Here is a 22,756-nt window from a genome sequence, read left to right as displayed (position 1 = left end):
GTATAGTTTGAAGTCAGGTAGCGTGTTGCCATCAGAGAAATGCAAATCAAAACCACAATGAGATACCATCTCACACCAGTTAGAATGGCAATCACTAAAAAGTCAGGAAACAACAGGTGCTGGAGAGAATGTGGAGAAATAGGAACACTTTTACACTGTTGGTGAGACTGTAAACTAGTTCAACCCTTGTGGAAGTCAGTGTGGCGATTCCTCAGGGATCTAGAACTAGAAATACCATTTGACCCAGCCATCCCATTACTGGGTATATACCCAAAGGACTATAAATCATGCTGCTATAAAGACACATGCACACGTATGTTTATTGCGGCATTATTCACAATAGCAAAGACTTGGAACCAACCCAAATGTCCAACAATGATAGACTGGATTAAGAAAATGTGGCACATATACACCATGGAATACTATGCAGCCATAAAAAATGATGAGTTCATGTCCTTTGTAGGGACATGGATGAAATTGGAAATCATCATTCTCAGTAAACTATCGCAAGGACAAAAAACCAAACACCGCATGTTCTCACTCACAGGTGGGAATTGAACAATGAGAACACATGGACACAGGAAGAGGAACATCACACTCTGGGGCCTGTTGTGGGGTGGGGGGAGGTGGGAGGGATAGCATTAGGAGATATACCTAATGCTAAATGACGAGTTAATGGGTGCAGCACACCAGCATGGCACATGTATACATATGTAACTAACCTGCACATTGTGCACATGTACCCTAAAAGTATAATAATAATAAAATAAAATAAAATAAATAAGAAACCAAAGTTCTTTCTCAAAACTGTGTTTCTTTTTTCTCCTTCCCTCATCATATCTCTTTCTCTGAAATAAATAAAAACAGGTTACCTTGAGGATATCAACCTTGAATGGAATAGCTATGTTCTTAACCTAATCTTTGCCTGTCGTTCAAGGACTTTGTCTCTGTCTTATTACCTACATTTGGGAGTCTAGAAGCTGTTGGATTTTTCCAAACTTTCAATGCCCCAAATTTTTAGAGTCTCTTTATTTCTTTTATTTCTGGTTACACCAGCCAATTATCTCCTAACCTCATCTCTTTCTTGTAATACTTTCCCAAAATGCAGCAAATGGAAACCAACATGCAATAACATTTTGGCTCTTTATAGTCATATCCCCCAGAGCTGCTGGCTCAGTAGGGCCATGGCCTACTTCCAAAGATATTACAGGAAACAGTTGTACCAAATACTTTACCAGTCTATACCATAGATCTGCCATCTCTGCAGCCCCGAATATCAGTTTCCTCACTCTCCAGTATTCAACTATTAAGCCAATAACATATTTTAGGGTTACAGCAGCAATCCCCTTTAAATTCCTTATATAGACTAGGCTATGCTCTAGTGAAAATTAAAACTCCCAAATTTCAGTATCTTAAAAGTATATTTATTGTTCATGCCACAACCCAGTGAGGGGTAAGCAGCTCTCCTCTAAGTGATGGTTCAGTCTTCTTCCATGCTGGGCATCCCCTATTTTCAACAATGTGCCATCCAGTTGACAACAAGGGGAGAAAAAAAATGAGAAGGCACATTCATTCTTAACTGTCTCAACTGGAAATGTCATCTCATTTCTGCTTACATTCTATTGGCAAGAATTAGTCATACTGCCACACACTGACTCAAAGGCCCTGGAAAATGTAGTTTACCTGTGGATCTAGGAAGAGGAAATGAATTTGGAAAGATTGATTCGGTCAGCCATACATAAAACCCCACTGTAACATAATAAGTTGGGTACAAAATATTCAATAACAAAAAATTTAGTATTACCTTGATACAAGATTAAATAAATTAACAGAGTGAGTCTATCCAGCAATCCAACTGGTAATTCCAGGGCTCCAGTGGCACAATCTGAATCTGTCTAGGTCTCTGTTGCAGTTTGGCACTCTAGGTGGTGGTTTTCTTCTCCAAGTTAAATATGATGGGGATTTTGAGAACAAGGTGGGGTGGAGGACAGAAGTCAATTTTGTTATATCCAAATTCATGTTATCATAGAATATACTGTCATGGACTTTTGCTATATTTTGAAAATGTGACCCAGTTGATTCTAATGTAACATCACTTTCGTTATTGAGAGTCATGACAGGAGATTACATTTTCAAAGGTACAGACCTATTTTGGTATATATTCCAGTTACTATCACTACATAACAAACCACCACAAAATTTCATAGCTTTAAAAATGTAGCATTTATTTTGCTCAGAAATCTAAAATTTGGAAAAAGCAATGCCCCATGAGCACAGGGTTCAGTTGGACCCACAGCATGTAAGAGCTTACGGAGACTCATACGAAGTACAAGGTAAATGTGTTACATCTATGACTGAGTAACGGGAGCACTGAAACCCCCAAACTTTACATTCAAACCAAATCCTGCTATAAATGCAGAAAGAAGACAAAGACATTCTAAGAAACACAATCAAGAAATCCTACCATTTCCTTTCTTATTCATGTTACTTTCCTATATTAGCCAACCACTTATGCTGGAAATGAATAACATAGAAAGAAAGGGAAAGATAGGACAGGCCATAATTTCTTTTCCTTTCTGTAACTTCCTTACTTATCAATAAATAACAAGTAGAAACTATGGGAAGAACATGCACCTATTAAGAAATGAAATAAGGCCAGGCGTGGTGGTCATGCCTGTAATCCCAGCACTTAGGGAGGCTGAGGTGGGCGGATCACGAGGTCAGGAGTTCGAGACCAGCCTGACCAACATGGTGAAACTCCATCTCTACTAAAAATGCAAAAATTAGCCAGGCATGGTGGTATGCACCTCTTATCCCAGCTACTCAGGGGCCTGAGGCAGGAGAATCACTTAAACCGAGGAGGTGAAGGTTGCAGTGAGCTGCAGCCTGGGCAACAAAGCAAGACTCTGTCTCAAAAAAAGAAGCAAGATGGCCAAATTGGAACAGCTCCAGTCTACAGCTCCCAGCGTGAGTGACGCAGAAGACGGGTGATTTCTGCATTTCCAACTGAGGTACCGGGTTCATCTCACTGGGGCTTGTCGGACAGTGGGTGCAGGACAGTGGGTGCAGCCCACCAAGTGTAAGCCAAAGCAGGGCGAGGCATCGCCTCACCCAGGAAGTGCAAAGGGTCAGAGAATTCCCTTTCCTAGCCAAGGGAAGCTGTGACAGATGGCACCTGGAAAATCGAGTCACTCCCACCCTAATACTGTGCTTTTCCAACAGTCTTAGCAAACGGCACACCAGGAGATTATATCCCGTGCCTGGCTCGGAGGGTCCCATGCCCACAGAGCCTCCCTCTTTGCTAGCACAGCAGTCTAAGATCGAACTGCAAGGCAGCAGCGAGGCTGGGGGTGGGGCGCCCGCCATTGCTGAGGCTTGAGTAGGTAAACAAAGCAGCCGGGAAGCTCAAACTGGGTGGAACGCACTGCAGCTCAAGGAGGCCTGCCTGCCTCTGTAGACTCCACCTCTGGGGGCAGGGTATAGCCAAACAAAAGGCAGCAGAAACCTCTGCAGACTTAAATGTCCCTGTCTGACAGCTTTGAAGAGAGTAGTGGTTCTCGCAGCACGGAGTTTGAGATCTGAGAACGGACAGACTGCCTCCTCAAGTGAGTCCCTGATCCCTGAGTAGCCTAACTGGGAGGCACCCCCCAGTAGGGGCAGACTGACACCTCACACGGCCAGGTACCCCTCTGAGATGAAGCTTCTAGAGGAATGATCAGGCAGCAACATTTGCTGTTCAGCAATATTCACTGTTCTGCAGCCTCTGCTGCTGATACCCAGGCAAACAGGTCTGGAGTAGACCTCCTGCAAACTCCAACAGATGTGCAGCTGAGGGTCCTGAGTGTTAGAAGGAAAACTAACAAACAGAAAGGACATCCACACCAAAACTCCATCTGTACATCACCATTATCAAACACCAAAGCTAGATAAAACCAAAAAGATGGGGAAAAAACAGAGCAGAAAAGCTGAAAATTATAAAAATCAGAGCACCTCTACCCCTCCAAAGGAACACAGCTCCTCGCCAGCATGGAACAAAGCTGGACAGAGAATGACTTTGACAAGTTGAGAGAAGAAGGCTTCAGATGATCAAACTTCTCTGAGCTAAAGGAGGAAGTGTGAACCCAAAGCAAAGGAGCTAACAACCTTGAAAAAAGATTAGATGAATGGCTAACTAGAATAACCAGTGTACAGAAATCCTTAAATGACCTGATGGAGCTGAAAACCATGGCACAAGAACTACGTGATGAATGCACAAGCTTCAGCAGCTGATTCAATCAAGTGGAAGAAAGGGTATCAGTGACTGAAGATCAAATGAATGAAATGAAGCAAGAAGAGAAGTTTAAAGAAAAAAGAGTAAAAAGAAATGAACAAAGCCTCCAAGAAATATGGGACTATGTGAAAAGACCAAATCTACATCTGATTGGTGTACCTGAAAGTGACAGGGAGAATGGAACCAAGTTGGAAAACACTCTGCAGGATATTATCCAGGAGAACTTCCACAACCTAGCAAGGCAGGCCAACATTCAAATTCAGAAAATACAGAGAACACCACAGAGATGCTCCTCAAGAAAAGCAACTCCACGACACATAATTGTCAGATTCACCAAAGTTCAAATGAAGGAAAAAATGTTAAGGGCAGCCAGAGAGAAAGGTTGGGTTACCCACAAAGGGAAGCCCATCAGACTAACAGCTGATCTCTCGGCAGAAACTCTACAAGCCAGAATAGAGTGGGGGCCAATATTCAACATTCTTAAAGAAAAGAATTTTCAACCCAGAATTTCATATCCAGCCAAACTGAGCTTCATAAGTGAAGGAGAAATAAAATCCTTTACAGACAACCAAATGCTGAGAGATTTTGTCACCACCAGGCCTGCCCTACAACAGCTCATGAAGGAAGCACTAAACATGGAAAAGAACAACCGGTACCACCCATTGCAAAAACATGCCAAATTGTAAAGACCATCGATGCTAGGAAGAAACTGCATCAACTAACGAGCAAAATAACCAGCTAACATCATAATGACAGGACCAAATTCACATATAATAATATTAACCTTAAATGTAAATGGGCTACATGCTCCAATTAAAAGACACAGACTGGCAAATTGGATAAAGAGTCAAGAACCATTGGTGTGCTTTATTCAGGAGACCCATCTCACATGCAAAGACACACACAGGCTCAAAATAAAGGGATGGAGGAAGATCTACCAAGCAAATGGAAAACAAAAAAAGGCAAGGGTTGCAATCCTAGTCTCTGATAAAACAGACTTTAAACCAACAAAGATCAAAAGAGGCAAAGAAGGCCATTACATAATGGTAAAGGGATCAATTCAACAAGAAGAGCTAACTACCCTAAATATATATGCACCCAATAAAGGAGCACCCAGATTCATAAAGCAAGTCCTTAGAGACCTACAAAGAGACTTAGACTCCCACACAATACTAATGGGAGACTTTAAAACCCCACTGTCAACATTAGACAGATGAACGAGACAGAAAGTTAACAAGGATATCCAGGAATTGAACTCAGCTCTGCACCAGGCGGACCTAATAGACATCTACAGAACTCTCCACCCCAAATCAACAGAATATACATTCTTCTCAGCACCACATCGCACTTATTCCAAAATTGCCCTCATAGTTGGAAGTAAAGCACTCCTCAGCAAATGTGAAAGAACAGAAATTATAACGAACTCTCTCTCAGGCCACAGTGCAATCAAACTAGAACTCAGGATTAAGAAACTCACTCAAAACCACTCAGCTACATGGAAACTGAACAACCTGCTCCTGAATGACTACTGGGTACATAACGAAATGAAGGCAGAAATAAAGATGTTCTTTAAAACCAATGCGAACAAAGACACAACATACCAGAATCTCTGGGACACATTTAAAGCAGTGTGTAGAGGGAAATTTATAGCACTAAATGCCCACAAGAGGAAGCAGGAAAGATCTAAAATTGACACCCTAACATCACCATTAAAAGAACTAGAGAAGCAAGAGCAAACACATTCAAAAGCTAGCAGAAGGCAAGAAATAACTAAAATCAGAGCAGAACTGAAGGAGATAGAGACACAAAAATCCCTTCAAAAAATCAATGAATCCAGGAGCTGGTTTTTTGAAAAGATCAACAAAATTGATAGACCGCTAGCAAGACTAACAAAGAAGAAAAGAGAGAAGAACCAAATAGACGCAACAAGAAATGATAAAGGGGATATCACCACAGATCCCACAGAAATACAAACTACCATCAGAGAATACTATAAACATCTCTACATAAATAAACTAGAAAATCTAGAAGAAATGGATAAATTCTTGGACACATACACCCTCCCAAGACTAAACCAGGAAGAAGTTGAATCCCTGAATAGACCAATAACAGGCTCTGAAATTGAGGCAATAATTAATAGCTTACCAACCAAAAAAAAAGTCCAGGACCAGATGGATTCACAGCCGAATTCTACCAGAGGTACAAGGAGGAGCTGGTACCATTCCTTCTGAAACTATTCCAATCAATAGAAAAAAGAGGGAATGCTCCCTAACTCATTTTATGAGGCCAGCATCAAAAAAGCCTGGCAGAGACACAACAAAAAAAGAGAATTTTAGACAAATAACCCTGATGAATATCAATGCAAAAATCATCAATAAAATACTGGCAAACCGAATACAGCAGCACATCAAAAAGCTTATCCACCATGATCAAGTGGGCTTCATCCTTGGGATGCAAGGCTGGTTCAACACACCCAAATCAATAAACATAATCCAGCATATAAACAGAACCGAAGACAAAAACCACAGGATTATCTCAATAAATGCAGAGAAGGCCTTCAACAAAATTCAACAGCTCTTCATACTAAAAACTCTCAATAAATTCGGTATTGATGGGACATATCTCAAAATAATAAGAGCTATTTATGACAAACCCACAGCCAATATCATACTGAATGGGCAAAAACTGGAAGCATTCCCTTTGAAAACTGGCACAAGACAGGGATGCCATCTCTCACTACTCCTATTCAACATAGAGTTGGAAGTTCTGCCCAGGGCAATCAGGCAAGAGAAAGAAATAAAAGGTATTCAATTAAGAAAAGAGGAAGTCAAATTGTCCCTGTTTGCAGATTACATGATCGTATATTTAGAAAACCCCATCGTCTCAACCCAAAATCTCCTTAAGCTGATAAGCCACTTCAGCAAAGTCTCAGGATACAAAATCAATGTGCAAAAATCACAAGCATTCTTATACACAAACAACAGACAAACGAGAGAGCCAAATCATGAGTGAACTCCCATTCACAATTGCTTCCAAGAGAATAAAATACCTAGGAATCCAACTTACAAGGGATGTGAAGGACCTCTTCAAGGAGGATCACAAACCACTGCTCAACGAAACAAAAGAGGACACAAACAAATGAAAGAACATTCCATGCTCATGGATAGGAAGAATCAATATCATGAAAATGGCCATACTGCCCAAGGTAATTTACAGATTCAATGCCATCCCCATCAAGCTACCAATGACTTTCTTCACAGAATTGGAAAAAACTACTTTAAAGTTCATATGGAACCAGAAAAGAGCCCACGTTACCAAGACAATCCTAAGCAAAAGGAACAAAGCTGGAGGCATCACACTACCTGACTTCAAACTATACTACAAGGCTACAGTAACCAAAACAGCATGGTACTGGTAGCAAAACAGAGATATAGACCAATGGAACAGAACAGAGCCCTCAGAAATAATACCACACATCTACAACCATCTGATCTTTGACAAACGTGACAAAAACAAGAAATGGGGAAAGGATTCCCTATTTAATAAATGGTGTTGGGAAAACTGGCTAGCCATATGTAGAAAGCTGAAACTGGATCCCTTCCTTACATCTTATACAAAAATCAATTCAAGATGGATTAAAGACTTAAATGTTAGACCTAAAACCATAAAAACCCTAGAAGAAAACCTAGGCATTACCATTCAGGACATAGGCATGGGCAAGGACTTCATGTCTAAAACACCAAAAGCAATGGCAACAAAAGCCAAAATTAACAAATGGGATATAATTAAACTAAAGAGCTTCTGCACAGCAAAAGAAATTACTACTGGAGTGAACAGGCAACCTATGGAATGGAAGAAAATTTTTGCAATCTACTCATCTGACAAAGGGCTAATATCCAGAATCTACTAAGAACTCAAACAATTTTACAAGAAAAAAGCAACCCCATCAAAAAGTGGGCAAAGGATATGAACAGACACTTCTCAAAAGAAGACATTTATGCAGCCAAAAGACACATGAAAAAATGTTCATCATCACTGGTCATCAGAGAAATGCAAATCAAAACCACAATGAGATACCATCTCACACCAGTTAGAATGGCAATCATTAAAAAGTCAGGAAACAACAGGTGCTGGAGAGGATGTGGAGAAATAGGAACACTTTTACACTGTTGGTGGGACTGTAAACTAGTTCAACCATTGTGGAAGTCAGTGTGGTGATTCCTCAGGGATCTAGAACTAGAAATACCATTTGACCCAGCCATCCCATTACTGGGTATATACCCAAAGGACTATAAATCATGCTGCTATAAAGACACATGGACACGTATGTTTATTGCAGCACTATTCACAATAGCAAAGACTTGGAACCAACCCAAATGTCCAACAATGATAGACTGGATTAAGAAAATGTGGCACATATACACCATGGAATACTATGCAGCCATAAAAAATGATGAGTTCACGTCCTTTGTAGGGACATGGATGAAATTGGAAATCATCATTCTCAGTAAACTATCGCAAGGACAAAAAACCGAACACCGCATGTTCTCACTCATAGGTGGGAACTGAACAGTGAGAACACTTGGACACAGGAATGGGAACATCACACACTGGGGCCTGTCATGGGATGGGGGGAGGGGGGAGGGATAGCATTAGGAGATATACCTAGTGTAAATGACGAGTTAATGGGTGCAGCACACCAACATGGCACATGTATACATACGTAACAAACGTGCATGTTGTGCACATGTACCCTAGAACTTAAAGTATAATTTTAGAAAGAAAGAAAGAAAAGAAATAAGGCCGGGCACGGTGGCTCATGCCTGTAATCCCAGCTCTTTGGGAGGCCAAGGTGGGCAGATCACTCAAGGTCAGGAGTTTGAGACCAGCCTGGTCAACATGGTGAAACTCCATCTCTGTAAAAATACAAAAATTAGCCGGGTATAGTTGCGTGCACCTGTAATCTTAGCTGCTCAGGAGGCTGAGGCTGGAGAATCACTTGAACCCAGGAGGTGGAGGCTACAGTGAGCCAAGGCGAGATTGTGCCACTGCACTCCAGCCTGGGCAACAGAGCCAGATTCCATCTCAAAAATAAAATTTAAAAAAAAGGAAATGAAAAAAGACAATTGAGTTTGTTTTGTGCATCATTTCCACTTTTCTAGTAAGAATAAAATGTGTATCCATGTAGGAGCCACAAAAATAGGAACTATAGTTTTGGTGATTCCACATATTAGTTAAATGTTCTTATGTTTGCATATAAAACAGGCATTATACACTATCAAAATGAGTAATAAAATACATGCTAATAATTTAAATTTTCAATTTTTCTTTACCTATAAAGATATTAAATAGCAAATTAAAACCATCATAACAGGTCAACAAAAAGACTGAAAGTAAAAAGACAGTTATATTTTTGTCCAAGAGTGATACTTTTTCCTAATTTTTGAATAACAATTCTGCATTTTCATTTTGCACTGTGTCCCACAACTTCCATAGCTTGCCCTTACTGGTAATTGCCTATCTAACAACTGTCTCTCACTTTATTCTTCCTAAGAGAACCTCATTTTTATTCACTTTCCTTTTCCAAGGGACCATCTGCTTCAGGTGTGGTGATCTTTAGCCTCAGTTCCAGCCCTAGGCGATATTTTCCCACTGGTGAAACCCAATTATCTGGTATCTTCCCTACTGCTACCTAACCAGCATGACTTATCTCCCTTTCCCATTGCACTTTTATCCCAATAATATTTATCACCACTTTACCCATTTGGTTCTTTTTTATCTCTTCCCACTAGAATATAAGCTGTATGATTTTTACCTGTTTTGCCATCTGAGGTTTCCTAGCTCTAGCGACACATAATAGACATTCAATAAATATATGAAGAGTGAACAAATGAATTAATTCTTCTTGCCAATGCTTGGATTAGGACAAAAAGACATGAAGTGTGACATGGCTTTTGTGAAAGGTTTTAGTTACTGGTTTAAAAAAATGCAAGAAAAGTGACATTCACTCCGTTTCCACTGGATATTGTCATATCTCACTGAGGCCTGGATCTTCAGTAGCCTCTTACAACCACAAAGGGAGCAAACAGAAAAAAAAAGAGAGAGAGAGTAGTCAACATGCTGAAAATAGCAGAGTGGAAGATGAAAAAAAACTGGGCCCTTGATAACATCTTTGAGTCACTGAATTAACTGACCCCGGAGCCACTCTATCTTGGGACTTCTTGTGAGGTAAGACATTTCTTTACTGTTTCCAACTACCTTGAATACTTACAGTTGAAAACATTCTGATACAACCATCCCTCTCCCTGTTGCACTTGAAAAGATTCTTCAGGCCAGGCGCGGTGCCTCAGGTCTGTAATCCCAGCACTTTGTGAGGCAGAGGCAGGCGGATCACGGGAGGTGGAGACCAGCCTGGCCGATATGGCAAAACCCCGTCTCTACTAAAAATACAAAAAAAAAAAGTATCCAGGCATGGTGGTGGGCGCCTATAATCCCAGCTACTTGGGAGGCTGAGGCAGGAGAATTGGTTGAACCTGGGAGGCGGAGGTGGCAGTGAGCCAAGATGGCGCCACTGTACTCCAGCCTGGGCGGCAGAGTGAGACTACATCTCAATTAAAAAAAAAAAAAAGGCCAGGCGCAGTGGCTCACACCTGTAATCCCAGCACTTTGGGAGGCCGAGGCAGGTGGATCACCTGAGGTCAGGAGTTCGAGACCAGCCTGGTCAACATGGTGAAACCCTGTCTCTACTAAAAATACAAAAATTAGCTGAGCACAGTGGCGCATGCCTGTAGCCTCAGCTGAGGAGGGAGAATCGCTTGAACCTGGGAGGCAAAGGTTGCGGTAAGCCAAGATTATGCTGAGAGGTGACAGCGTGCTGGCAGTCCTCACAGCCCTCGCTCGCTCTGGGCGCCTCCTCTGCCTGGGCTCCCACTTTGGCGGCACTTGAGCCCTTCAGCCCACCGCTGCACTGTGGGAGCCCCTTTCTGGGCTGGCCAAGGCCGGAGCCGGCTCCCTCAGCTTGCAGGGAGGTGTGGAGAGAGAGGCGCGAGCGGGAACCCGGGCTGCGCGCGGCGCTTCCGGGCCAGCTGGAGTTCCGGGTGGGCGTGGGCTTGGCGGGCCCCGCACTCGGAGCAGCCTGCCGGCCCTGCCAGCCCCGGGCAATGAGGGGCTTAGCACCTGGGCCAGCGGCTGTGGAGGGTGTACTGGGTCCCCCAGCAGTGCCGGCCGACCGCGCTGCGCTCGATTTCTCACCGGGCCTTAGCTGCCTTCCCGCTGGGCAGGGCTCGGGACCTGCAGCCCGTCATGGCTGAGCCTTCCACCACCTCCATGGGCTCCTGTGAGGCCCGAGCCTCCCCGATGAGCGATGAGCGCCGCCCCCTGCTCCAGGGCGCCCAGTCCCATGGACCACCCAAGGGCTGAGGAGTGCGGGCGCAGGGCGCGGGACTGGCAGGCAGCTCCACCTGCAGCCCCGGTGCAGGACCCACTGGGTGAAGCCAGCTGGGCTCCTGAGTCTGGTGGGGACGTGGAGAACCTTTATGTCTAGCTCAGGGATTGTAAATACACCAATCAGCACCCTGTGTCTAGCTCAGGGTTTGTGAATGCACCAATGGACATGCTGTATCTAGCTACTTTGGTGGGACCTTGGAGAACATTTATGTCTAGCTCAGGGATTGTAAATACACCAATTGGCACTCTGTATCTAGCTCAAGGTTTGTAAACACACCAATCAGCACCCTGTGTCTAGCTCAGGGTTTGTGAATGCACCAATCAATACTCTGTATCTAGCTACTCTGGTGGGGCCTTGGAAAACCTTTGTGTCCACACTCTGTATCTAGCTAATCTAGTGGGGACGTGGAGAACCTTTCTGTCTAGCTCAGGGATTGTAAACGCACCCATCAGCGCCCTGTCAAAACAGACCACTGGGCTCTACCAATCAGCAGGATGTGGGTGGGGCCAGATAAGAGAATAAAAGCAGGCTGCCCGAGCCAGCAGTGGCAACTCGTTGGGGTCCCCTTCCACACCGTGGAGGGTTTGTTCTTTTGCTCTTTGCAATAAATCTTGCTACTGCTCACTCTTTGGGTCCACACTGCTTTTATGAGCTATAACACTCGCCACGAAGGTCTGCAGCTTCACTCCTGAAGCCAGCGAGACCACGAGGCCACAGGGAGGAAGGAACAACTCCAGACGGGCCGCCTTAAGAGCTGTAACACTCACTGCGAAGGTCTGCAGCTTCACTCCTGAGCCAGCGAGACCACGAACCCACCAGAAGGAAGAAACTCCGAACATCAGAAGGAACAAACTCCAGACGCGCCACCTTAAGAGCTGTAACACTCACCGTGAGGGTCCATGGCTTCATTCTTGAAGTCAGTGAGACCAAGAACCCACCAATTCCGGACACAATGTCTGGAAGACAGAGCAAGACTCCCTCTCAAAAAAAAAAAAAAAAAAAAAAGAAAGACAAACCAAGTCAGTTGTGGACTGCCAGGGTTGGCATGGTAGCTCCTTTAACCCATCAAAGAACGAGACTTCTTCTACCCGTCTTTGTTCAGCCACCCGTGGCTTGTTCTCTGCAACATGCCCACAAGATAACTGCTATATTTACAAACATCACATCCACAGTGCAATCAAGAGGGAGTAGGAAGAGTGAAGGGCAAACTTATGTTAGTTGAGCCTATCCTTTGTTTTTAGGAAAATAACAGATTTCCTAGGTCTTGCACTCAGCAAACTTCTGTCTATATTTTTTCATTGCCAGACCTGGGACACATGGCCATCACTTGCTTCAAGGATGTCTACAGAGGTCAGCATTTTAAGGCTACTATTGCCATCCCGGACACGGAATGGTTTCTCCCTCAGAGCCTCCAGAAGGAACCAAACTTGTTGGCACCTGGGTTTCAGACTTCTAGACTATGAAAAAATAGATTTCTATTGTTTTAAGCCACTCATTTTGTAGTACTTGTCATGGCAGCCCTAGGATACTAACACAGAGGAAAAAGAGAGTGGGAGAAAGTACCAGGGCCATCTAGCTGGGGCTTGCTAGAGATGACAGCTAGGCCTTTGGGCAAGCTTGAATTATCTCGAAGGGAAAAATAAAAACTTTTTTTTTAAGAAATGGGTTATTGATACACTGACCTTTGAGATCTTCCACACTGGCTTTTTCTGTGTGAGCAAAGACTCAAAAGCACAAAAGAGCTTGGCATAGTGGAAGGGAGTGAGAGGAATGAGTGTGTGTGTGTGTGTGCACGTGTGCCTGTGTGTATGCATGTGCCTGTGTGTGTACGTGTGTGTGTGCATGTGCCTGTGTGTGTGCGTGTGTGTGCATGTGCCTGTGTGTGTGCATGCACGTGTGTGTGCATTTGCCTGTGTGTGTGTGCATGTGCCTGTGCATGTGTGTGTGTGCGTGTGCCTGTGTGTGTGTGCATGCACGTGTGTGTGCATGTGCCTGTGTGTGTGTGTGTGTGTGTGTGTGTATGTTTGGGACAGGTTTTTAGTAGAGTTGGTGCTACAGCATACACTTTTGAAGAGCAGGGAGGAACAGAAGAAATGAGACCAGAAAAGCAGGTCAAGGTGGGGATCGGGGTTGCACCAGCCTGAGAGTGAGGAGACGAGCCAGCAGAGATGCAGTCAGGGAGTGGAGATGCAGGGGCAGCCATGAGCCCTGCTGCTTGACTGAAAAAGCACTATTTGTTTAAGTCTGAAAAATTTAAAAGTAGAATACAAAGTAGTTTGGAGCTCTTTTTAAAAATTCAATGTAATATTTAAATACATAACACTTTCATCTCAAAAAATAATAAATAATAAATTCTCCTTCTTCTACCCCATTTCCCATCTATCCACTTGTACCATACAGTCCTCACCGTTACAGGTAAGCCACTATTATTAATTTCCTGTGTATCCTTCTGCATAAAAAAGCAAATGCAAATATACAATCTTATTTTTCTTCCATTTTATACAAATAGACAAATGTTATTTATGCACTCTTTTTCTCAATTAACAATGTAACTTAGTGACATTTCCATATCCATGTAGAGTCTTGCTATTCTTTTTTGTAGCTGCCAAAATACATTCCATTTGATAATTTATTTCCAATCCTTTGTTCCTATGCCATTTCACGTGGGTACAAGTAAACTTGTATTAAGTGTTTATTAGAAGTGAAATTTTCAGGAGCTCTTTATATATTTAGGAAAATTAATCCTTTCTGATATGACTTGCAACAATTTTTCCCAAGTATCATTTGTCTCTAAGCCTTACTTGTGGTGGGATTTGCTTGCATTTTCAAAAATAATTGAATTTATCAATCTTTTATGGCTTCTAGGTTTCTAGTCATAATAAAAAGTCATTCTCCACTCCAAAGTTACAAAGGACTTTCCTCAACTTTTTATTTTAGCATTTACTGGCTTTATTTTTTTTAGCATCTAAATCTTTTGCCTGTGGATATCCAGTTTCCCCAACACCATTAGTTGAAGAACTATTATTTCCCCCAGTTGAATTGTCTTGGTCTCTTTTTCAAAGGTCAATTGAGCATAAAAGTTAGGGCCAATTCTACCCAGCCATCCCATTACTAGGCATCTACCCAAAGGATTATAAATCATTCTGTTATAAAGACACATGCACATGTATGTTTATTGAGGCACTATTCACAATAGCAAAGACTTGGAACCAACCCAAATGTCCATCAGTGATAGGATTAAGAAAATGTGGCACATATACACCATGGAATACTATGCAGCCATAAAAAAGGATGAGTTCATGTCCTTTATAGGGACATAGATGAAGCTGGAAACCATCATTCTCAGCAAACTATCGCAAGGACAGAAAACCAAACACCACATGTTCTCACTCATAGGTGGGAATTGAACAATGAGAACACCTGGACACAGGGTGGGGAACATCACACACTGGGGCCTGCCAGGGGGTGGGTGGAGCAGGGAGGGATAGCATTAGGAGATATACCTAATGTAAATGATGAGTTAACGGGTGCAGCACACCAACATGGCAGATGTATATATATATAACAAACCTGCACGTTGTGCACATGTACCCTAGAACTTAAAGTAAAATAATAATAATAATAATAAAAAAATATGTGTTAACTTCACACCAAAAAGCCTGATATATATAGGGGTGGGATGGGGCATATTATTGTCTTTAAGTTTTCTAGTGTCAAATACAAAAATGCCATTACTAACAAAATTCTCAGTGTCACATTCATTGCTAACAAAATTCTCAGTGTCACATAAGTTAAAAAAAAGTTATGGTCAATTCTAAATTCTATTTCATTGATCTTCATGTCTATTTTTATGGCAGTACTGTCTTAATTACTACAGCTTTGTAGTAAGTTTTGAAATTGCAAGTGTGAGTACTCCAATTGTATCATTCTTCTCAAGATTGTTTTGGCTATTCTACGTTCCTTGCATTTCCACATGAATTTAAAGATAAGCTTGTCAATTTCTGGGATTTTGATAGAGGTTGCATTTAATTCATAGATCAACTTAGGGAGTACTGATATTTTAATATATTGTCTCCCAATCCATGAACATAGAATGTCTTTCCATTTATTCAGATCTTTCATTTCTTTCAACAATGTTTTGTAGTTTTTAGTAAACAAGTCTTACACTTCTTGTTAAAATTATTCCTAAGTATTTTATCCTTTTTGATGCCATATAAAAGAAATTGTTCTTGAATTTCATTTTCAGATTGTTTGTTGCTAATGTATTGAAATGCAATTGATTTATTATATTGATCTTGCATCCTGCAATGTTGCTGAAATTATTTATTGGTCCTAATAGGTCTTTAGTGGATTATTTTAGATTTTCTATAGACATGATCATGACATTTGCAATGTCATTACTTTTGTAAAGTAAAACTAGAGATAGTTTTACTCCTTCCTTTCCAGTCCAGATGTATTTTATTTCTTTTCTTTTTATTATTATTATTATTATACTTTAAGTTTTAGGGTACATGTGCACAATGTGCAGGTTAGTTACATATGTATACATGTGCCGTGCTGGTATGCTTTTCTTTTCTTTTTTTTTTTTTTTTTTTTTTGCCTAATTAACCTTGGCTAGAACCTCTACTACAAAGTTAAATAGAAGTCATGAGAGTGGACATCTTTGTTTTGTTCCTGATCTTAGAGGGAAAGTAAGCACTCTTTCACTATTAAATGTAGCATTAACTATAGGTCTTTCATAGATGCCCTTTGACAAGTTGGAAGAATTTCCCTTCTATCTGTAGTATTTTTATCTTGAAAGGTACTGGATTTTATTGAATGCTCTTTCTGCATCTATTGAAATGATCATGTGATTTTGTCCTTTTTTTCTATTAATGTGGTATATGACATTAATTGATTTTCAAACGTTAAGCCAATCTTGCATTCATGGGATAAATCCCTATTGATTATGGTGTAGAATTCTCTTTTGTTTGCTAGTATTTTGTTGAGGGTGATGTTTGCATCTACATTCCTAATGGATACTGACCTGTAGTTTTCTTCTCTTGTGATATCTTTGGCTTGGGTATCAGGATAATACTGGCCTCAGAGGATGGGCTAGGAAGTGTTTCTTTCTCATTTACTTTATGGAACAGTTTGTGAATTGATTTCTAACAGGTCTGATATTAAGATTAGAATCCTCATTTGGCTTATGTTTGAATTGCCTGGTATGCTTTTGCACATTCTTTTATTTCTAACCATTTTGAAACCATTTATTTTAAAAGTGTTTTTTGGCGGGGCGTGGTGGCTCATGCCCATAATCCCAGTACATTGAGAGGCCAAGATAGGCAGATTACTTGAGGCCAGGAGTTTGAGACCAGCCTGGCCAACAAGGCAAAACCCCATATCTACTAATAATACAAAAATTAGGTTGGGCGTGGTGGCTCACGCCTGTAATCCCAACATTTTGGGAGGCCCAGGCAGGCAGATCACTAGAGCCCAGAAGTTCAAGACCAGCCTGGCCAACATGGCAAAACCCCATCTCTACTAAAAATACAAAAGTTATTGTATTTTTTTGTGTGTGTTGTACTGGGCCTGGTGGCACGTGCCTGTAATCCCAGCAACTCAGGAGGCTGAGGCAGGAGAATCACCTGATCCCAGGAGGTAAGGTTGCAGTGAGCCAAGACTGCGCCACTGTACTCCAGCCTGGACGACAGAGCAAGACTGTCTCAAAAAATAATAAATAAATAAATAAATAAAAGTGTTTCTTATAAGAATACAATTGGGTTTTGTTTTGTGATCCCAAATAATAATTTTTTGTTAATGGTTAAGTAAAGGTTTAAAGCTATTTTGAGCAACTTGCACATCAACTCAATTTTGAACATTCACATTTGGCTTAGATTTTCCATATAACATTGGATTTAACATAAAACACTGATTTCAGGAAAGAGGACAAAGATGAGCTCTTAGTGAACCATACATGCCTTTCTGCCATGAACCTGATTATGCCACACAAATATGGAAATGACCCCAGTGAAAATGGGCTGAGAAAACTTTCATAAAGAGTTGAACAAACTGTTGAGCTAAGTAGAAACAAAATAGGTGAAAGGGAAGAGTAGGCACATTTATATTTGTGGCAATCCTCCTATATGTCAGATGCTTCACCTCATAGACTCATTTAATGCTGCCAATAATCTTCCCAGGTAGTCATCACTGTCCCTGTTTTACAGATGAGAAAATTAAGGTTTGGATAATTTTCTGATACTCAAAGTGTGGTCCTAGATGCCCCCAGCATCAGCATTATCTGAGAACTTGTTAGAAATACAGAATCTCAGGCCTCATCCTGGACCTCCTGAATTAGAATCTGCATTCAACAAGATCCCCATGTTATTTGTATGTACAATAAATTTTAAGAATTATGAATGCATTTCCAAAGGCCACAAATATAAATAGAACCTGACTCCAAAGCCTATGTTGGTTGTTCTGCAGCTGCTACAGAATCAAGTTACTTGACAGTCACAGATTAAACCCACAGCTAAAGTTAGCCAACTAGAGGAGTTTGTGTTGTCATATTGGGCCTCAGTGTTCTCATCTGTTCAATGTTTTAAACAGCTAAAAGAATAAATAAATTCTAAGACAATAGAAGTATGCCATGTTGAATACTCCTTGAAATTAAAAAGCCACCTTAAGCCCCAGATGCTTTGTTAGATAAGATTTGTATTTGTTGCAGTGAGTTCTAAGCTTATTTCTGGGTGAGGCTAACAGTTTATACTCACTGTCTGTCCATGCACGCTTCTACATCCATTCAGACTATCAAGAGAATACTGTTGCACCAATTGCTAAACTTAAGTGTGAATAACAGAAGAGAGTCTTTCATAGAATGTTACAGTAACTCTTCTAGTCCTGGGACCAGACCTTTACATTTGAATGAAAATTCAAACAGATTCAATTAACACTGAGTTCAAATTCTGAATGAAAGTTCAATTCTTAAAAAAACTGGCTGGGTGCAGTGGCTCACACCTGTAATCCTAGCACTTTGGGAGGCCGAGATGGGCAGATTGCCTGAGCTCAGGAGTTCAAGACCAACCTGGCCAACATGGTGAAACCCCATCTCTACTAAAATGCAAAAAAACAAAAAAACAAACAAAAAAAAAACAGCCAGGCATGGTGGCAGGCGCCTGTAATCCCAGCTAACCAGGAGCCTGAGGCATGAGAATTGCTTGAATCCAGGAGGCAGAGGTTGCAGTGAGCTGAGATCGTGCCACTGCACTCCAGCCTGGGCAACAAAGTGAAACTCTGTTTCAAAAAAAAAAAAAAAAAAATCCAATTGTCCTTCTTTTTACTCCATCTTCCAGACTATTCCCCATTAATTTTTATTTTTCAGTTTTAGAAGAAATATCATTTATGTTTGTTTTTGTTTTGGTTTCAAAAAAGTTGATGCACTTTTGATCTAGCCCTGGTGCTCAGAGATGAGCCAGCTTGTTCTGCTCTGTAGGCTTAAAAGAGTTTTTTAAATAGCAAAACCATAAAATAATTCAGTTATCATAACTTTTCCCAAAAAGACCTTCTAACTTGAGAAGACTGGATCATCTGTCTCATAGAACACTGAATACTGTACTCTTCTTGCTTCCTTCAAAATCTTAGAACCGAAGACCTCGTCAGAATACGGTTCATAGATAATTAATGCAGCTCCATTTGTTTAATTGCAAGACTTAGCCTTGATTTTTGGTTATTTAATTCTCTCAGTAAAATGTAGCTGTTTTTAAAGCACCAGTTTTATGAGTGCATGCTGTACTCATTGATGCTATGGAGTCCTTTGCATCTTTTCCCAGCTGGCAAAGTTTTTATAATGACATCTTAGGCATGAGGCCATTAGAGAAAGAGAACCCATCTTGGGATTTACTGGGCAAATTAATCCTTTAAATTAGTACTTGCCCCAGGCCAGGATACCTCTCCTGCAAGGCTGTGGCATTAAGGGGGAAGAAGGTAAACACAGTTGAGAGAGAAAATATTTAATAGCTTTCAAGTAAAACGTATCTGGGCTTCAATAGTACTGTCACTATGTTGCTTTGCACGAGTCCTAATAGCTATTAAAGTCTCAATCTTCTCATCCGTAAAATGAGATCTTGCAGGGCCATTGTAAGAATTAAGCGGGTTAATGGATATAAAGCATTTGGCCTACAGCAAGCTTGTAACATAATTTAAATCCCCCTGGAAAAAGAAAACCTGAAGTTTAAAGACAGAATCAGAACTGAAAGCAAGAACAGAAGCACTTCCTCTTAGAATCAGACATCCAGACCACACTCCTTGCCCTGACAGAGCGTAGCACATCTAGAAGGTTAGAGGAGAAGTCTGACTGTCATGGGGAGGAAGTTTGCCTAAACCAAGGCTGGTGCCCTCTCTAAAGCAGTTCAAAAGAATTTGAAAACACCAGCTCTGGGCACCCCACATAGCTTGTCAACTCACCCCATGTTATCTCAGTCATGATGACTCAACACTAGAGCCTGGCTTGGCCAGAGCACTGAAGCTACAGCCTTCTGTAAACAAGACCAAGGACACAGGACAGCAAGAAAGAAGACAGACAGGTCACTCTCCTGGCTACCTCTATCCAAACCTGTATATCAAAAGAAGAGAACTTCTCTCATTCACACTGCAGGAGAGGGTACAGGAGCAGAAGGAGCAAAGGGGAGATGGGACTTGGCTTAAGCACTGAAACAAATTATGTGTCTGCATCCTAAACTGTCAACCCTGGCTATTCTTCAAGGTAAAGGAGAGGGCCCTAAATAATCATTTATGAATCATCTGGCCCAGGCACTCTCCCAGAGATCACTTCTCTCACTCTTCACCACATCTCTATTGGTAAAATATTATACTTCCTCTTTTAGTGAGGAGCAGAGGCTCTGAGAGGCTATCAAGCTATCCAAAGTTAAACAACTGAATCAGAACAGAAATTCTGATGTCAGAACCTGTGTTCAGGTCTTTCTGACATCTTACAAAACCAGTTAACATAGAATTCTGTATTTGGTATATAGAGTGTTTTCATTTTTGTGAGTTTGGGGTTTTGTTTGGTCAGTTATATTCAGCGGGTTCTTATTCTCCCCTAAATACTATTAAGTCATAGATATAAAATCCAACCCACTTTTTTTTATTATACCTTAAGTTTTAGGGTACATGTGCACAATGTGCAGGTTAGTTACATATGTATACATGTGCCATGCTGGTGTGCTGCACCCATTCACTCATCATTTAGCATTAGGTATATCTCCTAAAGCTATCCCTCTCCACTCCCCCCACCCCACAACAGTCCCAGAGTGTGATGTTCCCTTTCCTGTGTCCATGTGTTCTCATTGTTCAATTCCCACCTATGAGTGAGAACATGCGGTGTTCGGTTTTTTGTCCTTGCGATAGTTTACTGAGAATGATGATTTCCAATTTCATCCATGTCCCTACAAAGGACATGAACTCATCATTTTTTATAGCTGCATAGTATTCCATGGTGTATATGTGCCACATTTTCTTAATCCAGTCTATCATTGTTGGACATTTGGGTTGGTTCCAAGTCTTTGCTATTGTGAATAGTGCCCCAATAAACATACATGTGCATGTGTCTTTATAGCAGCATGATTTATAGTCCTTTGGGTATATACCCAGTAATGGGATGGCTGGGTCAAATGGTATTTCTAGTTCTAGATCCTTGAGGAATCGCCACACTGACTTCCACAATGGTTGAACTAGTTTACAGTCCCACCAACAGTGTAAAAGTGTTCCTACTTCTCCACATCCTCTCCAGCACCTGTTGTTTCCTGACTTTTTAATGATTGCCATTCTAACTGGTGTGAGATGGTATCTCATTGTGGTTTTGATGTGCATTTCTCTGATGGCCAGTGATGGTGAACATTTTTTCATGTGTTTTTTGGCTGCATAAATGTCTTCTTTTGAGAAGTGTCTGTTCATGTCCCTCGCCCACTTTTTGATGGGGTTGTTTGTTTTTTTCTTGTAAATTTGTTGGAGTTCATTGTAGATTCTGGATATTAGCCCTTTGTCAGATGAGTAGGTTGAGAAAATTTTCTCCCATTTTGTAGGTTGCCTGTTCACTCTGATGATAGTTTCTTTTGCTGTGCAGAAGCTCTTTAGTTTAGTTATATCCCATTTGTCAATTTTGGCTTTTGTTCCCATTGCTTTTGGTGTTTTAGACATGAAGTCCTTGCCCATGCCTATGTCCTGAATGGTAATGCCTAGGTTTTCTTCTAGGGTTTTTATGGTTTTAGATCTAATGTTTAAGTCTTTAATCCATCTTGAATTAATTTTTGTATAAGGTGTAAAGAAGGGATCCAGTTTCAGCTTTCTACATATGGCTAGCCAGTTTTGCCAGCACCATTTATTAAATAGGGAATCCCTTCTCCATTGCTTGTTTTTCTCAGATTTGTCAAAGATCAGATAGTTGTAGATATGTGGCATTATTTCTGAGGGCTCTGTTCTGTTCCATTGATCTATATCTCTGTTTTGGTACCAGTACCATGCTGTTTTGGTTACTGTAGCCTTGTAGTATAGTTTGAAGTCAGGTAGTGTGATGCCTCCAGCTTTGTTCTTTTGGCTTAGGATTGACTTGGCGATGACAGAAAATTAACAAGGATACCCAGGAATTGAACTCAGCTCTGCACCAAGCAGACCTAACAGACATCTACAGAACTCTCCACCCCAAATCAACACAATATACATTTTTTTCAGCACCACACCACACCTATTCCAAAATTGACCACATAGTTGGAAGTAAAGCTCTCTTCAGCAAATGTAAAAGAACAGAAATTATAACAAAATGTCTCTCAGACCACAGTGCAATCAAACTAGAACTCAGGATTAAGAAACTCACTCAAAACCACTCAACTACATGGAAACTGAACAACCTGCTCCTGAATGACTACTGGGTACATAACGAAATGAAGGCAGAAATAAAGATGTTCTTTGAAACCAACGACAACAAAGACACAACATACCAGAATCTCTGGGACATATTCAAAGCAGTGTGTAGAGGGAAATTTATAGCACTAAATGCCCACAAGAGA

The 22,756-nt window shown here is 41.2% G+C and overlaps 1 long non-coding RNA gene across 1 annotated transcript; it reads right to left on the bottom strand.

Moving 5' to 3' along the window:
- Positions 1–1,401: 1,401 nt before the first annotated feature.
- On the bottom strand, positions 1,402–10,710 carry LOC129026905 (uncharacterized). The gene is made up of 4 exons (XR_008498044.1): positions 10,542–10,710; positions 1,805–1,936; positions 1,684–1,691; positions 1,402–1,496 (listed from the first exon to the last, which is right to left on the bottom strand). It is a non-coding gene; the product is annotated as an uncharacterized LOC129026905 (long non-coding RNA).
- Between the last annotated feature and the right edge of the window lie 12,046 nt (positions 10,711–22,756).

The sequence above is a fragment of the Pongo pygmaeus genome, chromosome 12, assembly GCF_028885625.2.
Source record: "Pongo pygmaeus isolate AG05252 chromosome 12, NHGRI_mPonPyg2-v2.0_pri, whole genome shotgun sequence".
In the NCBI taxonomy this organism is placed as follows: domain Eukaryota; kingdom Metazoa; phylum Chordata; class Mammalia; order Primates; family Hominidae; genus Pongo; species Pongo pygmaeus.
This window is presented reverse-complemented; position numbering and strand designations above follow the sequence as displayed.